The following is an 8,103-nucleotide window of genomic DNA, read 5'->3' as shown; positions in this document are numbered from 1 at the left end:
ACTCCATACATAACTTCACCCCCCATCAGTGTCCTCCTCCTGCCAGTCTTTCTCTGCTCCTTTCTTCCAAGTTGCAGCTCACAACTGCTGGGAAGCATCTGGATTCCCCCCCCCCCCCCCTGCCCTCCCCATCTTCCAAGTGGTTGAGACCTGAGGGCAGGGCTGCTGTGGATCAGGAACTGGGGTTTGTTTGTGTGTCAGTGTGTGACTGTGTGCTGATTGAAACTGCTGTTCAAATCAAAGTGCCTGCCTTTTGTTGGAATCCTCTTCGTCACACCTCAGTCATTTCTCGGTGGGGGGGGGGGGGGGGGGGCTACCCCGGGGCAGAGGAAGTCTTCCCCTTTACAGTTAATCTTCTACCCGAAATCAACCATGACCCCCTTCCGAGTCACATAATGATTCACAATTTATATGAATTTGTGCCTTTGGGACTTTTTTTTATGAGGTTTTAGAATTTCTGTAAAAGTGAGAAAATTATTTGGTTGCATTTCAACTTTTCAAATAGCAAAAAAACAAATAATCAAACATACTAATTACACTATTCTTGCTTATTCATAAACGTAATTTTTTTTATTTCTTTTGTCATGGTTGGATGGATAAACTGGCAGATTTATAAACCAGAGAGTGGGAGGGACAAGTCTTTCATTACATAAAGAAACCCTACTTTTTTCTATTATGTGGGACATAATTGATCCAAATGTTTCCACATAACTGTACAGTATGTTACTTTAAATTATAAAGGTAATCACAGCATGAATGCAGCCTTTCTTTTTGTAATTTTATCAGGTGCGTTTTTGTACTTTTCTTCTCTAATATCGCGTTAGTCTGTTGTAATCCCATTTAGAAATGTTCAAAATGTTTATCTTGACAATGAGGTGAAAGGTAATTAATTAACTAACAGTAATTGCAGTCGCACACAGTGTTTACGTCGTGTTTCCTGAACAACAACAATGACGTACAGCCTCGGAGGTTTTGTGCAGGTTGTTAAACCTCTTTGCCACAAGTCCCCAATTAGGGTTCTGCCCACACAGCTATAAAACAGTTAGCAGAATCATTCAGACACTGTGAGATTTAACACTATTAAGGGCTCATTAGTACCTGCATACACAATTGCTGCCAGCACAGGAGGATCATTAACATAGACCTGTTAACCTCGGCTGGAGCCCTTTGCATTCATATTAATTTAAATCCCTTTAGAACTAGTTATTCAGTTTTTATTTCTTTTTTTAATTTACAAATAATCATTAGAAAATCTATGAAATCCAACTCATCCTGTCTGTGAATTGTTTGATCTATTAAGCGTTTTGAAACTCTTCTATTTTCAAGGATTGTAAAATGGCAATGAACAGCAGAGTATGCTGAACACACGACATTACACAAACACACAAAATCAGATTATATGATAGCATGACTTGGTGGCAAGCCAAGATTCGCACACGAGTTCTCACTCGGTAACGGAAAATGACAGATGGTGAGAAGAGAGAAAGAAAAGCATCTGTTGAAAGAGAGAGAGGTTAAGTCTCATATTGCATGAGGACGCCAACTAGTCTTTGCAGGATAAGAAGTGGACAGTAGGTTTTGTGATCTATAACTTTGGTTAGACTGAGCGCCATCGCTATATCTTTCTGAAACGTACAAAACCACATTTTCTTCAGTTTGCATATTCTCCCTGTGTCCGTGTGCGTTCTCTGCAGGTTCTCCGGTTTCCTCCCGTGTGAGTGTGTGCATGAGGTTGCCTGTCTTTGTCGAGACGTCGGCCCTTGCTATGAGCCGACGTCTCGTTCGGGGGCGTACCCCGCCTCTCACCCGTAGTCATGTCGGGATAGGCTCCAGTATAATCCGTGACCCTTATGTCAAGACGTTCCTGATCGCCTCATCTTCAAGGAGATGAATGAATGAATCACAAAGCAATGGAAGCTGCTACTTTCACATCACCCACTTCATCGTTTCATCAGCCTCTTCATCCTTAGCAGCCGCAGCAGACTCATCCGTCACCGCCACCACCAGTGTCTGTGGACCTATTTTACTGCAGCTCATTCACCGAGATCATTTGAGAGCAAAAGGAATAAAGGTCTCAGTTCCTTATATTTGAGAGGTGGTGTTTGTTCTCAAATCACTATCTCTTTGTTGTGGTGTGATTTAAAATGAGCAATTGTGTTTCTGGGATTAAGTAAACATTAAAATTATTAATTAAACAGTATTGCCTCTTGAATGTTATTCATTCTTGCAAGGAGGGCATGCAATGTTACCTACTGTGTTAATTAGAAAACTAAAATGCAGCTTCTGCTCCTCTGTTTAGCAGGTTTTACAGAAACCAGATTTTGCAGTGTTCATAAATAACTTCTCAGATTTCCTGCTCCAGCATAATCTCTCCCAGTAACATAGTTTCTTGCCTTCTGCTAAACATTCTATTGTTTATAGCCAATGCAACAATCCAAGTTCTGAAAACTCATATTAAACTGCTTTACAATCTAATTAAGCACCGCTTTAGATACTCAGGAGTAAATTACCTCAGCAGAAGTAATTGCATGTGATGGTTAGCAAGCAAAAAGGAGTCACAGGGGTGGATGGTCCACTTTCTGTTTGCCAGAGCAAGAGGGGTCGAGAGGTCTTTTTGGGGTGAATGTATGGCTTGTGTTTGCAAAGGGGCCTTGAAGCTCTTCTGCAAACAAGAGTTTAAGATCAAACATTTAAACTTGGTCCCGGTGTGACGGTTGGGGTGGGGGCTGCATGGCAGACAGAGGGGTTAAAAACTCTCTACAATACCGCATCACATCTGGTCTCGCTAAACATCTCAAGACAACCCTGATCCCTGACAATCTGAATCTAAACCTTTTTGACAATGGGTGCAGCTGAACAAGTTACCATCTGACCCCTCCCCGCTCAGTCACATGCTGGACCTTTCCCTCCTGATAATCCGCCTAGTTAAGTGACAAAGGGTCAGCTGTGTAAGCTGAACAGTAATTCAGGAATGGGAGGGTTGGCGGTGAGCTCAATCAGAGCGACACAGTGTTAGTTCTGAAGAATAGCTGTGCACTCAAGTGGGCCAATAATCTGCAGAGCATTATGAACACTTTGCATTGTTTCTGAAAGAACGTGCTTAGAGGGAGAGACAAAGTTGGCTAAGACATTTGAGTCCCTTATTTTTCCTCTTCATGGACTCTTCTTTATTTAGTTTCCTTCATGCCTTGTGTCTCTCTTCTAAAGAAAGAGCTTCCTTGGACTTGTACGACTGTTTCTCCTCCCCAGCAGACCATCAAAATGAAGATTAGTTGTCGAAATTGAAGACTTGAGCAGAGTCACTTGACCCTGGAAATGTCATGGTTTCCAGGCCATTTGAGGAAATGGAGACAAAGAATTGTATCCCACAACGAACCGTGAGCAACCTTTCAGTGAGACAAACGCGCCCCCTAGAGGAATAAATCGTGGAGCTGCAGCCAAAATGTACTGAGCTCTTTTGGAATCATGGCAGGCTTGGCTAACCTGCATCTCAAGGGATCCCAGACTTTGAGGGTGTTTCGTTCCAGGCTCAAGGGATAAGAATGGAATGACACTGTAAAAGGAAAATGTTCTGATGAGTTATTAAGTTATGTTGCCTGTAAACAACAATTTTCTCTCTTTTAGCTTTACTGAAATGGTTAGATAGTGTAAAATAATACATGAAAAAGTCCGTGAAATCCTGTCTAAGAAGGCGTGCCGTACTTCAAGGGAGACAGTGTCGCTGTGGGAGAACTGCTGGTTACAGATTTAGAATCCAATAGCATGGTGTTTGATTTTTTGATTTGCCATGCTCACTAGCCATTGGTCAGATTGTTGAGAGTCGGACAGAGAGAGGGAGGACAAAGACAGACCAAAAAAAATAAGGAGCCACTGAATCAGAAGAAACAACGGGCTGCAGAAACTGCAGATCTTCTCTCTGAAGCCATGTCTGACTGTGACGGACTACCCATGGGTGAGCTGAAGGACTCCTGTGTGCATGTGCGTGCATTTCAAGGGATATATATATATATTTGTGCATATACCGGTACATTTGAACTGTTCTGGTTTACGTGTCTGCAGTGTATATGTGTATGTTTGAGGTCAGCCGTCTTTCTCTGCTATTTTAGGCAAGGCCCTCCACTGAGACAGCTCACACAGCAAATATTCAGCTGCAGAGAGGAGCTGGTTCAGTTTGGGCCCTTATATGGAGAGTTTCTGTAAGTCCCCCCCCCCCCCAGTTCCATCAAGATAATGCAGGATGTCTGCAGAAGGGTTAACCAGAGATATGTATAGAAGCAAACAAAAGAGGGAGGTTGAGTGGAGGTAAGAAGTTAATTTTCACTCCCACATGGTTGAAACAACAATGCTGGATTTGACCTGCTGTTCCAGTGGTGCAGGAGACAAATAGTGTAAAGATGTGCATGTGTGTATGTGTGCGAAGTGACGTGTGAAGTGAAGGGTCATTTCCCATAAGTGCTGCCAAGTCCTTATTGCTGCCTGGCTGACAGAGGAACAGAAACAATCGGTTATTTATAGGAACTGTCCCCTTGTTTTGTTCACTCAGTCATGCTTTAGTCTCCTTTTCATTTCCCTTATCTCCTCATTTTTCCTGTTCCCTCCCCTCTCTGGCTTAGCTCATGCGTGATTCCCTAAATTATACATGACTCAGTGGTATGAGAACTGTTTGATATTGACAATTACAACCCCCCCCCCCCCCCCCCCCCCCAGCCTGGGCAACAACTGCTTAGATGGTTATATTTGTTTGGTTGCTGGCCACACCTCTGCTATCCATCATATCCAAATCAGGTTACAGATTTTCCGTGAATCTGTAACCTGATTCATGATTAAATGAAACAGAATTAAAATCCTGAACTTCATTGTGCAACATTTTAATATTTCTATTCACGTATTTTGGATTTCGAAATAAAATGTGGTAATTTGTGAGCACTGCTAGGATAAACGGTAAGAACGGATGCGAAGCTGGCGATGTGAGGGTGAACCCATTACGGATGTCAGGGAATTAAGATGTTATCTGGAGGAAATGATTCCTAAAAGAAATAACACAGTGTTTAGAAAATGTGCCATAGAAATGACAGAATGCATTGAGATATTAGCTGCATATATATTTACTGCTTATTTATTCTGTGATGTTACAGTCATGGCTGGCTTTCTGCACATATTGCAAAGTGTTTATGGGGAATTCAGATGTTGTTATTGTTTTCTTTATAGCATAAAGGGAGGAAAATGGTACAAATGAAATGGCAGCGTAGAGTTAGGTGCCGAAAGCCAGACACAGATTTTAGTTTGAACTCTTACGTCACCAGTTCAGTTGATATCCTGCAGATGGAAGCATTTTCACATTTTATGAATGGCCGTGCTGATAGTGGAGGGTAGAACAAAAACATTTTTTTATAGAACACCAGGAGATGGGATACATATGTGGCCAAAAAGAAAATGGAAAGAAGGGTGAAGGGGTGAGGAGTGAGGCTGTCACCAAGGAGATCCGTTTAAAAGCCGTGTTGCTCACGCATCTCTGGGAATGCTGGTCAGTGGGAGCTCACGTGTTGATGTGACAGAAACCAGCATAATAGTTAATAGTTGTGTGTGTTCAGACATGCAGATAAGAGATTTAGACATCATCATGCCCTACGCTGCTTCTGTCAGCCCTCCGTCTGTGCCCTGAATATGAGGACATGCAGTTTTGCTGATGTTAAACATTTTCCTCACCACACTGGCTAAAAAGTGGGCTATTAGTCTCTTGTGTCTGAGCTCAGTCACCTGCATGTCCGTGTTGTGTTTGTGCAGCATGCGGTGAGAGGCGTGACGACCTCAACACGGGGGAAAAAGGGAGCAGAGTTCTTGGTTCTTCTTCCAGAAATGGGGGAAGGGCGTACATGGATGTTTCTGCAACCAAGTCAGATGTGATTAATGTAGTGAACGCTTGAGAGAACACACAACCTTGCATACTCCGGGTTACACAGCATGGGTGCCCAAACTCCACGCTGCAGCTCTGCTGAAGTTTCATGGAAACAAGGAGGTGGATTTAGATACATGCATCATTGTCACAGCAGTAGAGGGTTGAGAGATTACAAAGTTTGTCCAAGTGTTTCTTTCTGCTTTTTAATGCACACACACACACACAGTATGTTGTCAGGAATATTTAAGAAGCACGTTTAAATCTGTTGTACATTTTTACCTGTCCATGTTTACCTCGTATACTTGTCTCTGTGCTGAGAGGCTCCGGGTTGGATTAATTCATGATGTAGAGCACATGAGCAGCTAAATAACAGGGACAGGCTCACAGATGGTGGCAGGATCATGCAGAGGATTGGCCTTGTTTCTACCTCTGTTTAAAATCTTGACTGATCATCTGTGGATAAAACAAGTGTCATGCATTTCTTTCTCTGTAGAAAGAAATGCATCTCAGTTTGAACATGGCCTGCATCAAAGTCAAAACCCTTCGTCTTGTCTCTATGTGCTTAATGGCTTCTACAAAGTACATGAATACCTCTACTTTTTGGGGGGGTTCGTATTCTTTCCATCGTCACAATCTCCTCTTCTGCTACCTCATTTGCTGTTGTCAAACCTTTTGCCTCCTCATTGCCATCTTGTGGATGTATTAATCCCAGAGTAAAAGATGCATGGAAGTATTGAAGTAAAATGTAATATTATGAATATTATGAATGCTGACACTTCTATCCTGTTTATAGAAGAATATGATCATGTGTGTGCACCCTCCGGCTTCACGGATGGGTGATGGCAGGAAGGAACCATGGGGGGAGGGGTGATGAAAGGAGGGGTGGAGTTCAGGCATCTCCGCCACCTGCCACCCACGGAGCTGTGGGCGGACCTTAGAGACCCCATGGTCGGATTGTGGATCTAGATCCCAAATGTGGCCCAGAATGAGCTTTGCAATAATATGATCTAAATTGTATAACAAGAGCAGCAGAGTCGGCGCTTTCCTAAAGCAGAGGACGGAGAGAGAAACAGAGCTGCAGCTAGTAGCAATATAGAGGCCTTGAACCATAAACCCATCAACCGTTAAAAGGGGACGATCTTTGAACCAGACATTATTACCTCCGCCGAGGAGGTTATGCTTTTGCCTGCGTTGGTTTGTCTGACTGTTTGTCTTTTAGCAAGATAACTCCAATGGATCTTGATTGGATTTTCAGAAAGTGTTGGGAATCTTACCAGGAACAGTTGATTGAATTTTGGCAATGATCCAGAGTAACATTGCAGTCAATGGAGCTTCAAAATGTGTTCCTCAATATCTCAGTTGATTATGGACTGATGTTTAATGGCATTTGACATAATCATGTAGGGTGGGGGCCTCTATCTCACCACCGAATTCATCTTGATCGGATCCAGAATGTTAGAAAAAACACCTGCTGCAATAAGAAAAACAAGTGCATCATTTCATGATTATTTCATCTGCTGCCTTAAAGGCATTCCCGCCTTTGTTTCATTTTTTGGCACCTCTGTCTCGTGATCTAGTAGGAAGCGCGGGGGGGGGGGGGGCGTTTCATCCATGAATGTAGGCCACAGACTTTAGCTTCTTCCGTCTTGTTATTTTTCCCTGCAAGCTTGAATTATAAATAATGCAAAGATATGCACATGCAAAAAACGAACTCCTTTTACACCTCACCAAACTCCCACCTGGCTCACTTTTTAATTTGCTCCTGATGTCTTTGCCCCTCACCCTCCTCAAGCACTCTCTGTTTCTGTTTCTCTTCCGTCCCCTCCCCCCTCTATTCCATTAATTTCTCTCATCCCTTCGTGTTCCTTTCATTTTCTCCCTCTCCTGTCTATGTGGTTGGATCCCCCGGTCTCTGCACAGTCTGCAGTGTGCCAGATAAGACAGAAAGAGAACACAATGATAATCACGTTTAGCCACAGCAGGGCTCCCCTGGCAATGTTAGTATGTTTTGGCATTGAAAGCAGTGTTGTGCAGCGGGGGGGGGGGGTCTCATGTGACTCTTTACCACTGCACACAGTATGTGGGGGATTCTGTCACCCTGTGTGGAAGAGCAGGAGGGTAAGGACATAATAATATGGATCCCACAGCACCCAGGTTATTTTAGTAACTAATCATCGTTTATACTGGGGGGACGCGTGGCTTCATCA

This window comes from Brachionichthys hirsutus, chromosome 18, assembly GCF_040956055.1.
Source record: "Brachionichthys hirsutus isolate HB-005 chromosome 18, CSIRO-AGI_Bhir_v1, whole genome shotgun sequence".
Lineage (NCBI taxonomy): Eukaryota > Metazoa > Chordata > Actinopteri > Lophiiformes > Brachionichthyidae > Brachionichthys > Brachionichthys hirsutus.
This window is presented reverse-complemented; position numbering follows the sequence as displayed.